The following is a 24,145-nucleotide window of genomic DNA, read 5'->3' on the forward strand; positions in this document are numbered from 1 at the left end:
TTGTCGATGAATAGACTTTCTCCTGCTCTCGTTCAATTTCGCCATACGCACCAGTTCACTTCTCACGCTCGCAAAATGTTCTCTCCCAACGTAGGTTCATTTTTATGTTTTCCTTCTTCTCGCTTCAACCAACAACCCGCCTAGCCACCCATCGACTGCTGACTCTCTGTCCCGTCTCCACCGCCACATTATTGGGGCAGTCCCGTCGTCCGCCGCCGCCACCACCCCCATTACCATCGTCATCACCACCGTTCCGCTAAGCCCCCCATTTCCACCCAACGACCGTTGCGTTGCCAAACGATCCATCGTGGGGCGACCGGGTTTTCTTTTGGTTTCTCTGCTTCGCACACGCTGACTCCGATTGGGGACGGACGGCCGACGACGACGACGACGAAGCGTGTTGTTGCCATCATCAGCCAGCACAGAGCCCCCCGGAGAGGTAGAGTAGAGGTAAACGCTCGCCACCAGACGATGGTGGGTTTCAGTTTAGTTTTTGTTTCGGTTCGCGCATCATGTGGAAAAGCCGCGGTCCGCGCCCCGAACTGCTAGCATAGAGAAAGGAAAGAGCAGCACCGTAGACCGAAACCCGACGAAAAGCATCGACGAGTTTTCGCGCGCGCGAGGGCGAGATTATCCTGAAAGGTATCCTGCGGTACGGCAGGAAGATCCGCGCCGCGCGGTGAGCTTTTCGGCTGTGGGAGAGTGATTTGGTGAGATTCTGTGCGAGAACAGGATATTCGGCGACCGGGAGTTGTCCACACGCATCGGAAAGGATATTGAACGAGACCAACTGCGCCGTTGAAAGGATACGGACCGGTGTTGACTCTGAGTGTAGAATTGGTGCACTTAGGGCAATGAAGAGGTGGTGGCCTATCCCCGAATAGAACAGGACATACATCCTATATGAATCAGAGTGGCAAGTTTTTCATTTATCCAGATTACCTCATCGCAGAAGAGAATTTATTGCAAGCGAAGGACAAAGCATTCAAGGATTACAGTGATTTCAGTTGTTGGAAGAAACGAAGCAAAACCCTAAACTGTGATATAGTGAAACTCAAGTAAATTCGGCTAAAAGTTCCCGAATACAGTGGGATAGTCATTCCCGAACAATCGATTTTTCTCGGCTGGAGCAAACACAAATCAAAAATTTGAAGAAACAACCGGAAACCTCATAGTACAAAAGCAGATGAATTAATTTAAATAGGTGTAACAGAAAAGCAAAAATTAACGGAATATTGTATAGAGCAAGAATTATTCTTTATGTGATTGGAAAAGTGAAATATACACTCTAAATAAATTCAGGAAAAGGAAGAAGTCCTTCTCGACGGGATGAGCAATTGTGAAAGAGTGAGAATTACCCAGTGACACAAAAATATCCAAAGAAATTTCTAAAATCAAGACAAAATAATTGACCGTGTTTGTGATCTCTTAACTATTGACATCGAAAAAGGATTCCGAAGCCATAAAAACATAAATCAGCGTGTGACGAAAAAAAAATTGCCCCCTACCGTCAGTGGAAAACTTGGTGAAATTTATCAACGAAACGTGTGTTCGTATGCGTGCGTGACCCAACAGCCAGTGGCGCTAGCTGCCGAGATCTCCGTTGGCGTTGCAATTCCCTCCAAGCTCCCCCCCAAGCCGGCTGTTGGAACCAATTTTCATAATCCTCCCCCAAAGCGAGAGAAAACCCCGCGCGCAAAGTATAACACTGCCGAGACAGGAGCGCCTTCGCAGGGAGAAACGCAGCTCCTTGTGCCGCGCGCGACGCCTTACGCCAACCGCATGACACGTGGACCCCGCGCACTTGGACACCCCAACTCGAAAAACGGACGAACCGAAAGAAAGTGTCAGTGAGATTGTGTGTGCATAGCCGGAATCCTGCCAACAGTGGAGGATTGCAGTTTCTAAAAAGGTGCGTTCATTGTTTTTTTGTGCATGCAACTGATGAACTATTGATAAATTTTTATCGTTATTTAAATATTCAACAAATACAACCCTGGTATCGATTTAAGCAACTCCCAGGAGTGACACATTCTTCCTCAAAGTGCTTTTCTACCGACGCAAAAGCTTCCAGGGCTGGGGTCTGTTTTGGTTTCCGTCTCCTTTGTCCTTGTCGGATGACGCTGTGCATGTATGGGTGATCCCGTGAAACACATTAAGGTCTTCTTGTAGCTCGGGCTACCGCGTAGTCTTGCTCCACATTTCGTTGACGACATTGCCGGAACGAACGACAAACGTCACTGAGCGGGGTATCTTCACGCCCGACTTAGCTGGAACTGTGAGAGATTTTGCCGCTGCCACTGCCACTGCCTGGGCTGGCGAGAGGAAACCGTGCCGAAGTGAAAGTGAAGCTGAGACAGGAACTGTCGACCTAGTTCTGAATCTAATTCAAAGTTATGGGCTTGAATGTTCGCCGGCAGCAGCTGCCCGTGCAGGAAGGGATGACAATATTGTAACTTGGTATTGGGTTATATGGTTTTTTATATGAATTGATTTCTGTGTGTGCTCGTTGACAAATGCATGCTCAAACAAAAACAATATATCAAATATTATACAAATAAATTTAAGAAACGGTTTCATAACCACATTATTAAAGAATAGTCTGATGAATTAAGAATAATATAACCTAAGTAAATATTTTTATTTTTTGTTGTTTGTAAAATATTTGCTTTGTTCTATTCTATTTGCAAGAGAGAATATTCTTATGAGAAATTTGTATTTGGTTACATAACTAATTATGACTTATGCTTTTCCCAATAAAATAAATATGTTATATGTATTAATAATTTTATTCTATATGTCTTTATTTATTTATTTTGTTGATTATATGGTTGATATTGAAAAAAATGAACATTTTGTAAATGGGTTTACGTGAAATAAAATAATGTCATGTATTGGGTATTTTAGAAAAAACTATATTTATGGCGTAAGGTTATTTCACTGAAGCCTCCATGTAATGTCTGATACCGGAAAGTGGTGGTAAGGATTTTGTTTAAATTTGGGATGAATTTGCTCGTTTTTAATCAGAACACGTGGTAGAAAAGAAAGATCATCATGACTTTATTTGACCCAGCAATGTTTCCGATTCCATTAAACCAGAACTTGTACGAATTCATGTTTAATAGGATCATTTGTGTCCAAATTGGTAACAAAATCTTTGCTTTGTCATTGATTGATTCGCAAAAAATATCCTTGAGGTGTTCATAACATATTTTTCATAATAGGCCATTGCGTTATTGATGAAAACATTGTTTCTTCTCAAAAATAGACAGCCCAAATTTTGCTAAGGGGTCGTTCAAAAATGATGTCACAGATTTTAGGAGGGGAGGGGGTCTAAGATTTTGTGACAGTACATATACTAGGTATACGAAAAAGGGTGGGAGGGGGGGGGGGGATCTAGAAATCCCAAAAAGTAGTGGACGTCATATTTGAATCGCCCCTAATTCACATTCGTTTTCTTCTTCTATTTACGATGAAACTGGAAAAATTTCAAAATCAAATCCAATCTCTTCGATGAAATAATTTTTCGTATATTTTGTATGGGAAATTCAAATTTTCATCATTTATATATATAACACGAAGTTGTCATTATCAATCGATAATGGAAAGATCGATATGTGCTTATTTTTGTCTGTGTACTTAACTAATAGAAAACATGTTATTACAAAACCGTAAAAAAAATGAAAATCATTCTGAAGAACTATGCATTCTAGATAAATTATGTACGCAAAAAAATGTATCAGAAAAATGATCTTTTGGCGAGACAAAGATCGCCAGGTCAGCTAGTTTTATCATATGTTTATTAAATTGTTTGACTAAGTGGCGCTCGAAAAAAAATCGAAACGGTGAATATAACGCCGGTCGATAATAATATTAAAACGACATAATCCTTTCGTAGAAAGCATGCATTAGCCGTGTATAAAGCAATGATAATTGTTATCCCTTCATTGCTTGATGGTTTGCTCAGAAAAAATCAATGATTTATGTGTTACTTTCTTCACAAATAACGCATTTATCGGGAACAAGTCAACATGGAAGTGATTGCTTACGAATTACTTACGAAAGAAGGCGTTGTTCGGGTGAGGGTGATGGTCGATGTGATTCTTTCTTTAAAGGTAGGCGTTTGTTTGAATTAGGGTAACTCTGGGTGAGATGCCGCGTCGGTATAGAAGCCGCACTTTAGAGATATGATAGAACAGACTTGATATACATATAGGCGCAAATGTATGTGAGAGTGTAGGAACAACAAAAACGTAATTACTAACTGCTCATTCATATCACCCAAAAAGTTTTTTTTGTTTTTATGAAAGAGATTTTTAACCCTTGGCTTGTTTATCTCTTGAAAAAAGTTATATGACGTTACCACACTATTATTTTTGGAGCGAATGCCGTAAAATTTCTAACGCTATTTTCAATAAAGTTTTTTCGTTTCTTACGGTTCCGCATGTTTATTTCAATATTTGGATTCTCTTTAAAGCTTGTAAGGTTGAGGCAGGTATTTTCGTTTGCGTTTTTATTCCCGTCATAGTCTCGAACTTGTATTTGCTTTTCTAGTAAAAACACCTATGTTTTCTGTTCATAAACCACTGAAAAAGACATTTTTTTTGCAATAACTCATCCGTACCAAAGCGTAACCACAGGAGAAACGTTCTGCCATAGTGCACTATAGTGGATTTCTAGCAGATGGACGTTGCTTTTATTGGTTTTAGCTCTTATGATGGGAATTAGACCATAGACGGAAATATCTGCCGTGTCCCTAGGTTATGTTTGTAAGCAGTGAACGTTTTGAGTAAAAATTACAATTATGTACAATCTGTTAGAAATCAATGTGATACGCCACACCTGCATATTATCAGCATTAAAATGAACTATTATTATTAGATAGATGGGAAAATCGAGTAAAATACGAATACCAATACAGTGGTCGTTCGCTAATTGGGGGACGACCTCACCCCAACTAGCGAATGCCGTTAATATCGATCCCGCCAAACACGGAAACAAAACGTCAACGCGTTTTTAACATCACATTCTGACGTTTAGCTGCTTTTCAATTGGGTTTCGCCCCAATTAGCGAACCCCCAACCATGCTTTTTGGACTAGAAAAAACTCAATTAGCGAACGTTCACTGTATATTGAAAAAGATTGGGAATAGAATCCTGCCCAAAAAAATCAACACGTCCTAGGATATTTATTCCTTCATTATTAACTTGCTCCGAAACATTGATATTTGCACAAAGAACAATTTCGACTTAATATACGTCGTTTTTATTGTTATTATGCGTGCTTACTACTGAAAATAATACAATAATAAGAAACAAATCTATTTGCACTCCAATCCTCCGTATTCGATTGTTATTGATGGTACATCTCATGAATTCAAAGAACATATACCCTAAATACGAAGGAAAAGTAGGCATGGATGAACATTACCATGAAGAACATGTGGCTTAGCGTTAGGCATCTTAGAATGTCAGACAAGCTCAAAAAACGTCGTGGATGTAAAACACGCAATATTTGCGATTTTTGGCGATTTGTGTAATTGATTGTGGGGGAAAAACTATGAAGTAAAAATGGTTTATATGTATTGCTAAATGGCCTTTTCAGCTAAAAAAGTAGCTTATTCAGCTTAAATAGTTTGTTGGGTGGACAATGTATTGTAACACAGTAGAAATAAGAAATTGTTCACGTGAAGAATTTGTTTGTTTTAGGATTGAAATCCAAATATAAATGATTGCTCTTCTGGAAAAATATCGTTAATCGCAAAAAAATAATAATCCCATTCCTACAACATTTTCCACTTGTCCTGAGGTGTGGCATCTCACCCGGATTTGATTTTTTTTTTTTTTTGCAATGTGGATAATACAGCCCATTTTTGTTTGTTTTGCAGATGACTTCTACACTAAGTAGTAGGATCCCTAAACTATCAAAAACAATTATGTATAAGAGTTTAAATTTAACGGAGATATTGAAGAAATATCGATTTTTAAAACGGGGTGGCATCTCAACCGGATTTACCCCACACAGTATAAACATGTTACAGCATTGTATGATGTAACAAAAAGGCTGCGCTGGATTCGACTCTTTATTCCATCACTTTTTTGAAATTACATGTCGTTGTAACTAGGGAGCTTGTATTCAATATTTCATGAAAGAAAAAGTTGGATGTAAAATTAGAGGCTTCTTTTTTTCTGATACTAACACGATGATAATTTTATGCCCAGGGAAGTCGAGACAATTTCCAATCCGAAAATTTTTTAGACCGGCACCGGGAATCGAACCCAGCCACCCTCAGCATGGTCTTGCTTTGCAGCCGCGCATCTTACAGCACGGCTAAGGAGGGCCCCGAAATTAGAGGCTGTTGAATACAAAAATAAGAGTTTAAATATTTCCATGGCGTGTAATTTTCAGAATTTTTAACTGTGTATGGTAATTGTGGATGTCAAAAGAAGAGTTTTCCCGGATAATGACAATGATGGGTGTAAGCTCGTCTTTTAAATCAGGCGTTTGACCGGAATAAGGCTAAACTAGATGTGATGATTAAAGGTCTGTAATTGCCCGGAATAAGACAATAGGCCCTCCTTAGCCTAGCGATAAGACGCGCGGCTACAAAGCATGACCATGCTGAGAGTGGCATGGTTTGATTCCTGGTGCCAGTCTAGGCAATTTTCGGTTTGGAAGTCGTCTCGATTTCTTTGGGCATAACCTCGTGTTAACCTCGTGATATACGAATGCAAAAATTGTACCTTCGGCTTCGAAACCCCACAGTTAATGACTGTGGAAGTGCTGAATGAACAGCTGCGAGGCGGTAATGTACCAGTGTGGGATGTAATACCAATAAGAAGAAGAAGAAGAAGAAGAAATAAGACAACGATGAATTTGATCAAAGACAAAGCTAGGAGTTTGACCGGTGGATTTAATCTAGGACTTCCATTCCGGGAAATCAAATCTCCCGGGATGTATACATTAGTTTCCCGAATTTCCCGGAAAATTGAAATACTGAAATATTTTGTTATCATTTTCTTATTTTTTAAATTTTATGATAATTGATTTTGGGGTATCAATTATATTTTTTGACTAACATTTACTTATCGCTCCCATATTATTGAAAATGAAGCTGAAGATTCTAAATCTTTGTTCTGCGCAATCATAATGCGTGCCGAGGAGAGGCGAAACAAAGAATAAGTTTTGTATTGTCTGTTTAGTTAGTCGAACTGTAGGTAATAAGGGCAGCGACGGCTTTGGTAGGTTAGTCTTATTATAGTCATAGATTTCAAAGAACTTCAATCCTATTCAATGCAAATCCCGAACAGACTAACATTCCGACCACTCGTTTTTATTTTGAGACGTGTTGAAATATGAGAAAATAATCGCAGTTTTCACTATTTATACTAGGCGTGGGTACTCTCTAGGTACATTAACTACTACAGTGCTTACTTCTACTCGCATTGTTACGTTTAATGTTTGATAGACTCAGTTTGGAGATCGGAGCCAATTTGAAACATATAGTTCACATGACATTGCACGTTTCACGGAAACATGTTTGACAAAGAAACTTTAACAAATCGACCCCTTGACAAAGGCCCTAAATGGACCGAAACGTCGAGAAAAGATTAAAAACAAGATTAATCCACCTAGCGTTGGTGGTACCTTTCTCGCATTTAGTTAAGACACCAACCTAATATGGGGTTTATATGGTCCGATGTACCACTTTCTTCATAACTTTGAAACGCAATGACCGATCGTTATAAAATTCAATAGTGATCAACAAGACTTTGTCCCCTGTCGAATGAAACTTGTTGCGAGAAAATCGGTTAAGGATTACCATACGAAAAGTTGTCTAATGTTTTTTATAGCTTTTGTGCACACACATACACACACACATACACACATACATACACACGGACAGACAGACATGTGCTCAGCTCGTCGATCCGAGTCGATTGGTATATAATACTATGGGTCTAAGAGGCTTCTATAAAAAGTTCGTTTTCGGAGTGAAATGATAGCCTTTCGGTACAACTTAGTTGTACGAGAAAGGCAAAACATACTTTTCATTTCCCTTCAAGACTGCGAAGCCAAAAATTTTCGAAACATGCTAGAGTCTAAAAGTAAACAGACTGTAGGTCTTCAGTAAAAGGGCATTACAACCGTCTCACTGAACTTGTCCAATTTGATGCGTTTTGGTCCTATTCAGTATTTTTTAAAGGCGAGAAACCACTGCGTCCACTAATGGATCTTTTGTGGTGAACCCCTATTTAATATGTCGCATCAAATCAGCTGGAAAATCAATAATTCTCGGGTACTTATTCAAAAGGACGTATGTGATTTTATAAACAAAAATTCAAACGTCATTTTGTCTAATCTGATGGCACTCCCACGCAAACCATCACCACAGACAGGTAGGGGGAGCCTCCGGCTACCTGTTGGTGGTGTTGGTTTGCGTGGAAGTGCCATCAGATTGGACAAATCGACGTTTGAAACTTTGTTTACAAAATCACATACGTCCTTTTGAATAAGTACCCGAGAATTAATGATAACCAAATAGGCTTTCTGACGCGTGCTCCCCCAGTCAGGTGAGAAAGCATTGATGTAATCAACTACCCTTTTGGGATTTGCTGTCCAAATATCTTCAGGTTGCATGTATGCACCATTTAAGATTTTGAACCTTTGTTTTTTGTAATGCAGCACAACTGCAAAGCAGATGCTCCGATGTTTCATGTTCCATGCCACAGAAACGACAGATATCGCTTTGGACCAGATCCATATTTTTCAAATGATGTATACTCGGACAGTGCCCAGTGTGGAGCCCCAAATGGCCGGAGCGAATCGTTATGACAGCAGCTCTCCGTGGGTGCGTGTGCACGCCACGGAGGTCTGACCAGAAGAGGCCGAGTCATGGCTTGCTGCGCACTGATCGCCACGCTGAGGTGTTGATGTATAATAACACGCTGATAGTAACTGACTCAAACCCCACATTTCCCTTCTTCTCTCATTAAAAAAGACAAAAAAAATCCTCTAGCATAGAACGCAATGATTTTTTTGAAAGTTATTTACGCAAGACGAAGATGAACATATTGCTTTTGAGAAACCGATAATTTCCTTTGAAAACTGAACTCAAAAATAAACTTATCTGTTCACCGTGGTTTTCAATCGCAGAACAACGAAATGCAAGTCATTAGGTTGTATCATTTAAATGTTATACTAAACTAGTCGACCCGGCAGACGTTGTCCTGCAAAAGTGCAAAGTAGGCGAAAATGCGCGCTCTGAACTGCCCATGCGAAATATCCATACAAATCTCTATTTTGGTTTTTCACGATTTACTCAACTTTAATCGTAATTTTTGCATAAGGAAATATCATATAAACCCGTCGGAAGCGATAACGAACATATCTGCTGAAGGAATGAAAAAAATCCATCCAGCCGTTTTCGAGTTATGCGGATACGAACACAGACCATTTCATTTTTATTATATAGATTGGTACCTACCTAGTGTTATGGTATTGATCTCACAAGAAACATTTTATATTGTAGCAATAATCTAAATATCTTATACCGTCCATTAAATCCAACTATCAGCTTCATATATAGTAATACCAGCAAGCTGACCTTCAACATATCGATGTTGAACTTGCTAACAACCGCTTAGAACATGTGTTCCCAAACTGTGGGCCGCGACTTCCAGGGAGGTCTTGGGCTGATCAATGATGGGTTGCGAAAGATGAATCTTGATTCATACTTTTGTCCCTATTATGTCCAACAAATCTATCAAAGCCATTAGCTTTGGATCTATGTAATGAGTGGAGAACAATAAATTTTGAGATTTTGTCAAATACAATGAAATCCAAACAATTCAAATCCAATTCCAATAAAAATCCAAGTCACATTCAATCCAATTCCAATCAACATCCAATCCTAATCCAATCTAAATCCAATCCAAATCCATTCCACATTCAATCCAAATCCGATCCAAATCCTATCTAAATCCGTTCCAAATCCAATCAAATGCAATTCTAATCTAAATCTAAATCAAATCCAATCCAAATCCTGTCCAAATCCAATCCAAATCCAACCAAAATCTATTCCAAATCCGTTTCAAATCTATTCCAAATCCAATCCATATCCAATTCAAATCCAACCAAAATCTAATCCAAATCCTATCTAAATCCGTTCGAATTCCAAATCATTTCCAATCCATTCAAAGTAATATAAATACAATTCATAATGATTTGTTCAATCTAACGCGAACTCATTTTTATCCAAATTCTGAAAGCCGATTTGGGAAGGTCGCAAGCAATATGCGATTCTGCTAGGTGAGTCGCATGCACAAGAAGTTTGGGAATATGATATTTATCTAAAATTTCGCAGAGATATCGTACTTAAATGATATAGCATAAGTTTATACCTAAATTTTAGAGTTATGTTAACCAGTACTATTAGCCAATAACTCCAAACTTATGACTTTGTGAATGCTGGCAACGTTTTTGAGCTTCATGAATGTTGGATATCTCATCCAATAGGTAATTCCGCTACGACTACTAAGTCAGTAAATTCCTAAATAAACTTCAAGATAATATATTAAGTCTTCCAAACAACTTTGTAGCATACGTTAGATCTCCATATCACTCAGATTTTGTTAGAACTAGCTTAACTGGTAGTCTCATGTACACAAAAGTTGCCAAGTTATATATTTCAAACTAAATTTATTTTAACCAAAATCAATGCTTCCATGACTCACCTTGGGATTTTCTAGATTGTCAACCCTTTTCTCGGCAGTCTCTGAGACACGGTCTTCCAGACACGCTTTGTGATTTTCCAAACCACAATCCATTTTCCAGCGGTATTCAAGACGCGATTTGTGATTTTCCAAACCACAATCCATTTTCCAGCGGTCTACCAGACGCGCTTTGTGATTTTCCAAACCACAATCCATTTTCCAGCGGTCTTTCAGACGCGCTTTATGATTTTCCAAATCACAATCCATTTTGCAGCGGTCTTGAACCACCTTCTTTATGATCATTCAAACCACAATCCATTTGGCAGCGTTCTACCAGACGCGCTTTGTAGCAATACAAAACCCATTGCCTTGTGTTTTTTAATCATCAAATATTTTAGCACATTAACAATTGAATACAACTCATCATTTGAAATCAACGTCAGGATCCAACAAATAACCTGGCAGGATTGCCAAAATGTGGAGCCGAAGCGAATCGTTATGACAGCAGCTCTCCGTTGGTGCGTGTGCTAAGACCTCCTTTAATACACCAGTTACTAGTATACTTCAGGGCTTGTTGCATTCTTTCGGTGACGATAGCGTCAAATTTACCTCTCACTATAATGACTTCTTCTCATTCGCGAAGCCAACTAGGGTATCTGTTCCTATATCAATAACAATAAGGCAATGGGCATATAAATCTGCTAGTAGCAATCGAGCAGTGCATCAAACCAACAGTTCAGAGGTAGGAAAATGAAAATAAAAGTGTTTTATAAATTTTATCTTTTGATAATTTGATTCTTGTGCATTAAAGCATTACTCAAACAAAATCTTGAATAATATTCCAAACATTCGAGAATGTGTTCCATCCATTATTGTGTACATACGATGTGTGAAAGTGTAAATCAATTGATTTTTCATTTGGTTTATCGACGGTTGGGATTAATATACGGGCTGTTATTAACATGGGAACAGATACCCTACCTCGAAACCTTTTCTCTCTAAGCTTCTTAGAAGATTGTCTACAACCAGGGACCACAAAAGTGGCGAAAGGACACCACCCCCCTGGGGGCATTCTTTTGTTACCCTCACTGTCATAGACGAGCTTCCTATCTCTGAGGTGATTTCCCTTTCTTGAAGCATCGTGTGAATGCAGTTTATCGCGCTTATGTCAAAGTTCCTATCTTCCATTGCACGAGCCATTGATTGGACAGCTCAAGTTAAAAGAATAGATTATTTTATCATTTACGTTTTGTGAAAACGACTCCAAGTTTACATCTAAACAGGTAACACTGAATCATCAATTTGACGCCACAATACATGATTCAAGGCCGCATATCTCCAAGTCGTTTTTCACCTGGTCTGCCCACCTCGCTCGTTGCGCCGTCGTTGCTCCATGCCGTCGCGTACCTGACGAATCGGAAGTGAACACCATCTTTGCAGTGTTGCTGTCCGGCATTCTTGCAACATGCCCTGCCCATCGTACCCTTCCGGCTTTAGCTACCTTCTGGATACTGGGTTCTGAGACCCCTCCTCCTCTTGATTGGGAGTGGTAACTAGCACACAAATGAAACTAAAATTCATGCATAACTCAAGAACTAATTAAGCGAATCAAACCAAATTTCACTCGAGAAAAAAAGAGAGAAATTTTGACGTTTGCTCTGCGATTTCATTTTCCCCTTCAGAATATTTCATCAGCTCTCTGAAGAAAAGGTTTTGAATGATCAAATGAAATCAAATTTTAAACTAAACGTCAAAACTTAATTGTGAATACAAAGAAATCTGTACTGTAATTTAAAAATAATAATAAATATAATAAAAATTACACATGAACCAATAGAATGATACAGAAAATAGAATAAAATAAAAATGTTCCACGAAAGATTTATTTGATTGACTATTTATACAACAAAGCTCTTCGATTCAAGTGTTATTAATAAGCCGTTTTTCCTTTATTGTGGATTGTTCTTTTGTTTTACAGGTTTATCTAAGAGATTAACTAATAAATTTGACGAAGCCCTGAAATACTTTTTTTTTAAGAATATGATCAAGTTCCACAATGGCTCGGGGCTTGATTTGAGATGAATGTTTCAGTAAATGATATACATGGATATGAAGCTCAGACGATTTTCGAGTCACTTCACTCATCACTTCACAAATCCCATTCATCGTTTACGAGTTTGAAGAAATGCACCACGGCTGCATTTTTCATGCTAAATCGCATAGTTTCACCCACAAGTTAGTTTTAAACGCATTTTGAAGCGAAATGATTTCTGTGACAAAAATCATTTCACTTCAAAATGCGTTTAAAATAAATTGGGGGTAATTTATACGATGAACGTCGATTCACTGTTTTTAACAAAGGATAATACAAAGGATGATTCAATTCAGCCATGGGTTTAAGAAGGTTTGGGCCATTTGGCATAAAGTCATTTGGCACAAACCAATTTGTCATAAAGACCACTCTGCATAACGAACATTTAGCATAATTTGGAACTGTGAAAAAGAAATGGCTATTCGATGTATTTTTTACATAACTGAAGTAGATCGAGGATTAATTCTGGTAAATTTAGACTGATGGAAGACATTGTTCGGAAGGACGAATCGACAGAATTACTTTCGAGGTAAAGATCACATTCATCATTGACGGAATCACGTCCACCATTGCCTTATTCCGAGCAAACACCTACTTTTAAAGAAGTAATCACTTAATCCGGACAAGAGCCTAATTTAAAAGAAGGGATCACACCCGTCATTGGCTCAATCCAGACAAAGGCTTACTTTTAAAGAAGGGATCACATGCACCATTGCCTGATTCCGTGCAAACGCCCAATTTTAAAAAAGGAATCACTTCCACCATTGCCTTTCTACGAAATGATTATGCCTTGTCGAATGTCCGTTATCCCAAATGACAATCACTTTTGACACTGTTCAGAATTATGCCAAATGTCCGTTATGTCATATAGCCTTTATGGCGTTATGCCAAATTACCCGTTTCCAGTTTAGGTACTTCATTGGGTGCGTTTGAACTCACGGTTGATTTGAATCGTCCAATATATATTTATAGAGATTTTGAGTTTTTCTTAACATTAGCGAACAGGTCTGAATTTTTTTCATAAAGGGATTTCTGTTGACCAAAATGAGGAAGAAAACCACCACTCCAAAATGTAACCAAATGTTTTTGAAATGTTATTTGCTTCACACAGTTGCAGTACGCGTTTCCATTCAAAATGTCTGTTTCTTGTTCATGTGAAATGCATTAAAAGCATTAGAACGCCAGTTTTAGAGGGTGGACGTAATTACTGGGACATGCCCCAAATAAAACATTTCAGGGCGTTGGCATAATTACATAAGCCCAAAACGCCTGCGCAAAACGAAATCAGTTCACGAAATAGTTCACCTGCAAGGGCTTTATCCCCGTTTTCCTTCATTCGAGTCGCAGTGCGCTGACCGTTCAACCAGCCCACTCCGAAACACAGCGATCCGTGTGCTGTGGTCAGCAGAAGAGTTTCACTACTCCGGCCAAGACCGAAACAAATAAAAAAAAAGCTGTGAAAACAGCGAAACAAAACAAAACCTCGTTGTGATACTTATACGCTATTATACAAACCCTCGTCCCCACAATACACCAGTTGAGGCCCAGCGCATTGCAATCGCGTTGTGTGCACGGAAGGGAATCTGCTGTTTCGGTGGAAAATTGGTCGAAAATGAACCCACAGGTAGAGACGATGGCGGCGGATGGTACAAAAGGCCCCACTCAAACTAATTGAAGTCTATTTGAAAAGTACGATCAGGGAATATGTTCAACTAATTGATTCAGAATTTACTACAACAATTAAAGAGATCACTTTATCCATGCAGATCGATACTAAAAACAAAGAATAGAATAAAAACATTTGTTGAACATTTTTTTATGATTGGTTCTGAAGTGATTTTATGATGTGATCTATTCTCCCCTACCGCTGACCACATCGCGTCCACCAATTCACGCCCCATACCGCTCGAGGCTGCTGCCTTTCCAGCGGTCCAGTCAACAGCAACCAGCGACCGAATAAAACAAATAAATAATTAATGAGTGCATCCAAATTGGGCCAACTTTTGTTGAAATCGAAATTTGAACACCGGTTTACCACAGTGTGGTGCCCCCTTGACCAAGTGGGCGGCAATTGTCCAAAAAGCAGAAAATTTTGTAACTGAATGGCGGCGGCGGCGGTGGGTTACAAACTTGGAAGGAAAACACGACAAAAGTAACAGGCGGAGATTCCTATTACCTTCAAATGGCGTAGCGTGCGGAGCCCTTACGGCTCCGGTTAACCATGTTGGTTGAGATGATCGCTGGCTGCGTTGACGAAGGAGAATTTTCAAAACTGAACCAAACGTAAAAAAAATAGTGGGATGACTCGCCACCGAGTAGTTAATAGATTTGGATTTGGACACCGCCTTGGGTCGCCGAACTGAATGGCGTGGACGTCGTCGTCGCGATAGTTTGTTATGCGATAGTGATGGTATTTCTTGTGGCTGAGATTTCCAAACGTTTAATGAATAAAATATGAAGAAAAATACCTGGCTTCGATGGGAGGTTAGATCCAACCTTGGGCGTTGCGCTTTCTGATTTTTGACTCTTGACAGACAGATTAATCCCTTTTTGAATCACCTAACTGTATCGAAGAAGATCTAGTTACGTGTATTTTTTAACTGTCATAAAACAGAATTGTTTACCATCAAAAGCAGTGTCGTAAAAAACAATGTTATGGTAGATGGCAGAGTTCAAACAAGAAGATTTATCGAAGACATTTTTTGAATAATTTATCTTAAATCAGAAAAAAAATTGTTCAAAAGGTCTATTTCGTTTGAAACTAAAACCGACTGAATAATGACCATATGTATATCTTATGAAATAAATCAACTACATTCACCCCATTTAAATGATAACAGAAGGGGTCAAACAATCTCTTATAGATGACAATTATCTGTCATAATTCGAAGATCCTAAAGTTGCCAATTCCTATATATTTTCCGTCGACTAAAATCAGATTTTTTTTAAAATAAATAATATTTATTCGTAATGCTTGCAAACTAATTTTTATTCGCCAGACGTTGGACGAATTAGATTGGTAGCTCAGGCATGCTTGCAAAAAATATAAATGTTCGCCCTTGGAAACAAGCAGAGTAATGAAGTTAATGAACACTGTTAGCTCGCATCTCTTTCTTTTAGCTTATTCGGGTAGGTAAATGTAACCATTTGAAGAGAGATGCAGCCTTCCACGAAGTGATAGAAACGGCTCGCCAACACATGAAAAATCCTAATTACTCGCTTCGCGATCCCTTCGCAGGATCCATTAGTGGCACGCACCGCTCCTCGCCGCCGCCGTCGCCGGTTCCGGTTCAGTCGGCACTGACCGGCAGACGCACACAGCCGCCGGTGCGGAGAAATGATGACAATTTTCCTCCTAAACAGCAAATTGACCGATCCTACCTGTTACCATTGTGGGCATGCAGAAAGCCCCCTCAAAACCGTGCTCAAATGGCCCATTTTAAGGTTTCACTGCAGCCTGGGGTTCGTCGCTTGCTGTCGAGGCACCCTTTTCCTTTCCCTTCGTGTTTGCGTGGTGTTAGACACAAGGAACACCACTCCGTGGTATGGTTAAGGAAATTTGCCAAAGGAAATCTTCTTCACACGATCTTCCGCGGTACAAATTGATGACCATCTTCCCCATCCCAGGCCCCCGGGGGGACAAGGCTGCACGGGAGACGCGACGCGCGACTTTCTTCTTTCTCGCCGGTTTCACTTCGGCTCAGATATTTTTTTTTTGCTTTACGCAAACCTCCGCTCGCTCAATGTTATTGCTCCGGGATAGGGGGAATGAGCCTCCACAGGTAGAAAATGAGAAAGTTTCACTTCATCATCGCCGCCAGTCTAGTAATATCGACTAACACCACGATAAGAGCAGCGCGCGCTGTGGCTTCGCTAATGCATACGGCCATGGGAGGGAGCAGCAGTGCCATCGGTGGCGGCGCTCTTTGGGGGATTCGGATCGCACTGACAGCCTGGTTCCGAGGCCTCTGCGATGATGGTCAGTAGCTGCCCATATTTTCATTTTTTTTTTCTGCTGCTGCTGCTGCTGCTGCTCAGACTGGAACGAAAAATGGGCTTTTGTTTCACTTTGTGATGAAATTGGAAGCAGTATAGTGGCAGCAGATTTGTAATGTTTATTTTATTTTCTCTCCGCACTACATAACGCTAGTTGGCGTGGTACGAGCGATGGGGCTAATGAATAAGCAGGTGAGCAAATGGGGGATTTTAAAGTTTGATGAAGTGTCCAAATGAAATGGCAATGGGATACAGAGGCCTTTCAATGGGATATTAAACAACAATCAATGAACTTGTTTTACAAACGAACGAGATTGATTTCTACCCTTAAATTTTAGAATAATGGTTTTAAAATATGTATGGTTACATATTGGGTTGCTGATGTAATTATCTGTTTTTTTCTTACTTCATTATCGAGATTTTAAGCTCAAGGTTGAATCGACTCGTGAATAATCAGCTGATATGAATACGATCTGTATGTACATTAGGTAAATATAATAATTCAATTACAATGATTAAGTGAGTGTTCAATTAATTTGAAAAAAAAAAAATACACAAATGAAGGAAAACGGTGAAGCACGTATTCATAACTAGAAACTACAATATTGTTTAATCTTAGAAGTGTATTACTGTCATGTACCGAATTTCGATTTAAACATTGAGAAAATTATATTTTTCATAAAGCCTGAATTGAGAACTTTTGTTCCGTAGTTGGAGCAAAAGTTCGCCGCGTCAGGATAAAAACTCGCTCTGTATTTTGATTGTGATTTTGATTTTGATAAACTGTGAATTGTTTCTTACTGATCCCTACAAGAAATTCTCGTCGAGATGATAATTCCGAATTTGTCATCTAGGCTTTCAGACACTCAAGCTGGAACTTCGTCTGCTGTTCAATTTAGTTTTATCAGCATTTCCTCAGTTATTAATTGGAAGCCTCGCTATGCCCGTCATTGCAAGAGTATGTATCTTGTGTGAAAAGCACAATGCAACTTTGCCCAGATAGTCGAGAATGTTTTCCACCCGAAAACATCCTAGACCGGACCGAGAATTAAACTCGCCATCTCCGGATTGGAAATCCTACGTCTTTTCTCGCAAGGCTAACAGGAGACCCACTAAACAACAACGTACTTTAAAAACAAACTTTGTAGTTCGTTTGAAATTTGCCCAAAACATTACGAAACTCCACTCGTCTCTATAAGTCGAAGGGTAGAAACAAATTTTTACACGCTTTAGCAATTTAACCAACTATTACCAACAACGAGAATATCTAGAGTATCAAGTATCAAAATCGAAAGATATTTACTGTGTCAAATCTGCGCAATATTTGCACTTACCGTCATCGGGGCTCTCACAAACAACAGTCTGGAGGTCGGATGAAAAAAACATCCAAAAAGAGTTCTTTTAGTTTGCATACCCTCAGATGCATTTAATCTAAACCTGTGCGCCGATTGAAAATTTATCGGTGGTGGCGTGATAGATTATATTTAGCCAGCGGCGGCAGCGTGGCGACGTCACACCGTTAGGAATCGACGGCGGTGACGTGAGTCGACGTGAGCTTACTTCAATCAGAAGAAATTTTCCGAGACTCTTCCGCAAATTCCTCCGTAAATTCCACCAAAAAGTTATCTGAAAGCTGCTGCAGGAATTGCTCGGAAAGTTTCTCCAGGAATTCCTCCGGAGGTTCTTCCAAGAATTTCTCCGGAAATTCATCAAGAAACTCCTTCAGGAGTTCCTCCGGAAATTTCTACAGGAGTTCCTCCGGAAGTTCCTCCAAGAGTTCCTTCGGAAGTTCTTCCACAAGTTCATCCAGGAAATCCGTCGGAAGTTCCTATACGAATTCAGCCAGAAGTTCTTCTAGAAATTCCGCCGGAAGTTGCTCCAGAAGCTCCTCCAGGAATTCCTCCGGAAGTTCCTCCAGAAATTCCTCCAGAAGCTCCTCCAGGAATTCCTCCGGAAGTTTCTCTAGGAATTCCGCCGGAAGTTCCTTCAGGAATTCCTCCGAGAGTTCCTCCAGGAATTACTCCGAATGTTCCTCCAGGAACTCCTCCGGAAGTTCCTCCAGGAGCTCCTCTCCAGGAATACATACCTTCGAAAGTTCCAGCAAGAAATCTCCCGAAAGTTCCGGCAGAAATTCTTCCGAGAGTTTCTGTTGAAATTCTCATGAAAGGTCGCAGGAATTCTCCCGAGAGTTCCTCCAGGAATTCCTTCGAAAGTTCCTCAAGCATTTCCTCTAAAGTTCCTCAAGCATTTCCTCCGGAAGCTTATCCAAGAATTCCTCCGAAAGTTCCTCCAGAAATGCATCCGGAAAATCCTCCAAGAATGCTATAGGAAGTTCCTCCGAAAGTCCCTCCAGTAATTCACCCAGAAGTTCCTCCACAAATTCTTTCGGAATTTCCTCCAGAAATGACTCCGGAAGCTCCTCCAGTAATCCCTCCAAGAATATTTCCGAGAGTTCCTCCAGAAATTACTCCTGGAGTTTCTCCTGGAATTCGTTTGGAAGTTCCTTCAGGAATTCGTGTAGGAGCTTCTCCAGGAGTTCTTTCAGGAATTTCTTCGGATGTGTCTCTAGGATTTCTTCCGGTAGTTCCTTTAAAAAAATCATGAATTCCTCCGGAAGTGTCTATATGAATGCTTCAGGATGTATGCTCAGGGAATCCACGAGGTGTCCTGTAACTTCTTAAATAATTGCTCATAGAATTTCTCCTGGATATCTCCTGGAATTCCTCTATAAAACTCTTCATAAATTACTTCACAAACTCTATAGAAATTACCATGAGGACTCTTCAGATAATGCTTCTGAATTCCGAAATTCACATGGAATTCTTCCAGAAAATTGTTCAGGAATTCTTGATGAACTTCTTGTGGAATTGAAATTGCGAAATCTAGATCTAGAAATTCCTTCCCCAACATTCCTCCGAGGGTTTTCCCGAAAAAGTCTATTGCAAATTAATTATTCTGGAAATTAGTTTTCTGGAAATTTGTTTAGAAATTCCTCCGAAAAGTTGTCCAAGAACTGCTTCACATATTCCTTCAAGAATCTCCCCGGCCCACGGAAACTGCTTCAAATTTTCTGCAAGAATTCGCCATGAAAACCTTACAGGATGTTCCCGGGAAATCGTAAGGGAAATACTCCGAAAATTCTCTTGCTTTTTCTTCTGAGACTTCTTTAGCAATTCTTTAGCAGGAATTCTCTTAAAAATACCTACGAGAAAATCCGTAAAAATTCCAAGAGCTCTTCCAGAAATATCGCCATATGTTCTCCTGGAAATTTCTCTGAAGAATTCTTCAATAAACTGCTCCAGGAAATTCCTCTTTCATGAAAAATTAACGACGTTTTTTTTTTTGGAAATATCCGAAGGAGTTCATAAAAGATTTTGATGATCAATGCATGATGTATTTCTCGAAGGAATTCGCAAATGAATTCCTGGTTTGAAACTCATAAGAACTTCTTATGAAAATTCTTGAACAAATTTCGTGTGGATTTCCCGATGGACTTACAGATGAACTTTAGAAGGAATTTCTAAAATAGTTGTTGTAGAAATTCTAGAAGTAGACGCATTAGAGCAAAGAATTTTAGAATAATGAATTTAGACGAAATTCTGAAATATTTTCAGACCGAAACATTCGGCTGAAAGCACCAAACGGCCGAACTGGTAATTTGCCCGAAAAAGCCGTTTGCTCTAGCAAGCCGTCTGCCCGAAACGATCGTCTGGCCACAGAAGACATTAGACGAAAATGCCTTTTGGCCGAAAGTATGATTTGGCATACGGCCAAATGTCAACTACTGAATGGATAATATGGTCAAAAATGTCTCATTTCCCGAATCAAATTTAATTTTACTTAAAACTGACAGTTCGAAAATTTAAAAATCACCCAGCCATAAGAATGGCTGCGTGCTACCCAGCAATTCCAATAAGACATCGATCAAGAATGATTCTGTCTTCTGATTCTGTCAAAAGTAATCCTGCTCATCCAGCAGGGTTAATCGATAATTATTGAACTGTCACTTTTAAGTTTAATTTGAGTTTTATCATCCAATTGAGACAGACCCTAAGTCGATACTGGCCTTAACAACACTTTTCGCAGAAAATTCCGTTTGGCCGAAAAGGTTGTTTTGCAGAAAGGACATTTTCGGTCCAAATGGCTCTTTCTGTCAAATGATCATTCCTATCAAACGGCATTTTCGGTCAAATGAAGTATCCGGTCCAACGATTTTTTCTGTCAAACTACGAGTTCGGTCGTGTGTCCCTTTCAGCTGTATGAGGCCAAACTACATTAACAGACAAACCATTTTCAACGTGATAGTAGTTTCGTGTATAAGCTCAATTCGGCTTAATGGGATTTGGTTAGATCATTTTTGGCTTAAATCGATTTATAAAATAGAGAGGTGACGAGATTTCGTTCCATGATCTTTTGACAATAAAGCCATTTCGCCATAAATGTCATTTGGATGAACGGGTGGACATTTTGACCATATTATTCGTTCACTAATTGACATTTGGCCATATGATACGTTGGGCCAAACAACATTTATGGCCCGTTCTGTCAAATAACCACTTCGGCGAAACGGCATTTCGGATGATGACCTATTTGGTCAAATTTTCTGTGCAAATTTTCGAAAAATATTCAACAGTAACTCAACAGGAACTTTCCGTGGATATTCCGTACATTTTTCTGTAGAAATTTGGAACAATTTCTCATGTAAAGTCCGAAGAATCTCCTGCTGAAATTCAAAAAAAAAATTCTTTTGAATTTCCAAAGAAATTTCCAAAAAAACCTCGGAACCTCGAAGTAGTTCCCGTGGAAAATTTGAAAATAATTTCCAAATGAGTATTTTGAAAAAACTTTAAGTATTTTTTGAAGCAGTTCATTAGATTTTTCAGGAGAAATTCAAAACATTCTTCCATTAATATCCCAAAAAAAAACAAACGGAAAATCTTGAAGAAACGTAACAAAAAAGTCGCCACGCCAATTCACGCCGCCTCAGACCATAATTCCGATCAACATCGTCGCTGCCGAAAATCGGACCAGCGCACACCTATATGAGGAATAACATGTGAGAAGTATTAAGTTAGACGTCTCACATATCATTTCCTACTTCTTTCAGTGAGAAAACTGACTTCACAGTGACATATGAAAAGTAATGAAAAAGTGAGAAATGAAAAATGAAAAGTAAGCATTATGAAATGAGACCTGAAAAGTGAGAAGTGATGCGTCTCACTTCTCACTATCACTTCATTCTTCTGACAGTGAGCAATGAGATATAAAAAGTGATAACATTAAACGTCTCACTTCTTATTTCTTATTTCTCAATTCTCATTTCTCACTTCTCAATTCTCACTTCCCATTTATCACTTCTCATAATAATTTCTCACTCTGAAAAGTGTGGAATGATTCATGAGAAATGAAAACTAGGATGAGAAATTAGATGAACCGTTCTTACTGTGAGAAGTAAGAGATGAGAAAGCAATGAGGAATGAGACAACTCACTTTCCACTTATCACTTACCACTTCTCACTATGAGTAGAAAGCAGTTAAATGTGAGAGGTCTTGCTTCTTATTTCTGACGTGATACTCCTCACTTCACATTATCACTTCTTGCTGTGAGAGGTGAAAAATGAGATTGAGAAGAAAGTGTGAAAAGATTCATGAGAAATGAAAAGTAGACTGAGAAATAAGATGAGTCATTCTCACTGCGAGAAGTAAGAGATGAGAAAGTAATTGAGACATCTCACTTTTCACTTCTCACTGTGAGAAGTTTTATGTAAGAAGTCCCGTTTCTCATTTCGGACGTGATACTCCTCACTTCTCATTATAACTTATATTGCTGTGAGAGATGAGAAATGAGAGTGAGAAGTATGAAGTGATTAGTAAGTAGTTAACAGTGAGAAATTAGATTTATAGAATGAAACGAAATAATAGAGAAAAGTAGAGAGATAAGAGAGATGGGAGATGTGAGAAATTCGTGGTAAGAAGTTGGATGAGAGATTTGAGAAGAAGTGAGAAGCAAAATGTGAAAAATGAAAAACGAACCATTTCAGGCCATGTGACCTAATATGACATCATATCACAACAATTTTAAAGCCAAAAGGCGACTATACCGCGGAGGACCGAAATCCGTCCACCTAATGAGATATCAATAAATTTAAGGGTGATTACCGTTATTATTTTTTAATAATTAATCTCATCCTGCTGTTATACCTGACAGAAAGCTTTTCGAAACGAAAGTGTCGCTTCTCAAAGTGCATATTTAACTATTTTCAATATTTAAGTCAATAGGTCTGCTTTATTTTGAATATTTAGTTAGAAAATATCGGATATTGATTCAGAAGGTGTTAGTTTTGTTCATTATTTATACATTGTTTTAAGTGGAATACTTGAAAAATGGGGGCACTTGTGCACCAGTAACGACTACGAAGGTTTTTTTTTTCATATGATTCATATTTTCTAGAGACATTAACATATGCTCATGTGCTTAGGTGTACAATGCCCCACGGTATTACACTGTCGGAAATCGACATTTACCGTTTCTTGCAAAATAATTTATGTTTCGTACCATTAAAATTAGTGAGGTTCTAATGTTATTATATTACAAAATTTGCACACATAATGTGAACAAGAGACCTAGCTATGTCTCAATACATGCTCTTGATATTTATTATATCTATAGCTTCTGTTGAAAACAAAATTGATCTCTTTGGAACTTCTTGGTTTTTTTTGCTTTGCAGAGATGATTGGAAATTGATTTTAATTCCTTTAATGTTATTAAGCAGAAAGATAAATACATGTTTATCATATAAGTTTTGATAATATTTAGAGTTTTGAATTAAAAGTTCAAATTGTATCGATTCAATCACTAATAAAAACAAATTGTGACATCCCTGCGTTACGCATATAAAGTGAAATAAGAGACATATCCAAAGTTCATTTTGTGTTTTTTCGCTTTCATAAAGGTATGTAAAAAGAACACGCTATGATTTATATATTTATTCTAAGTCAACTTACTTCATTTGTGAAGATTACAAAAAAATACACCAAATGTCTCGTCTGCCAAGTAACCCCAGTTTTGAATTTTTTAGTTATTCCAATTTTCCTTAGCCCCAAGCTTAGCCCCTTATTGTAAATATCGAAGTTTTCTCCATACCAAAAAATAGTATGTATTATTGTTTTTCTCGTACAACGAAACTGTAAGGGAAGGCTTTAGGATACCTGATACCTACCTGGATACCTGGTTGGCTACAGCGTCGTACACCTTTATTTATTTATCATCAGACTAGGCCGGAGTGGCCTGTGCTGCACATAAAAGACTTCTCCATTCAGCTCGGTTCAAGGCCGCACTTCG

General features: G+C 38.9%; 1 protein-coding gene across 3 annotated transcripts in view; it reads left to right on the plus strand.

Annotated features, from left to right (window-relative positions):
• The first annotated feature begins 397 nt into the window (after positions 1-397).
• The window catches only part of LOC134226298 (uncharacterized protein DDB_G0271670), a 236,034-nt gene continuing 212,286 nt past the window's right edge, over positions 398-24,145 (plus strand). For all 3 annotated transcript variants that reach the window (XM_062706981.1, XM_062706982.1, XM_062706980.1), the window contains exon 1: positions 398-1,912. The gene's annotated coding sequence lies outside the window, so the exon portion shown is untranslated. The remainder of the gene's footprint in view (positions 1,913-24,145) is intronic.

Source organism: Armigeres subalbatus, chromosome 3 (genome assembly GCF_024139115.2).
Source record: "Armigeres subalbatus isolate Guangzhou_Male chromosome 3, GZ_Asu_2, whole genome shotgun sequence".
Taxonomy (NCBI): Eukaryota; Metazoa; Arthropoda; class Insecta; order Diptera; family Culicidae; genus Armigeres; species Armigeres subalbatus.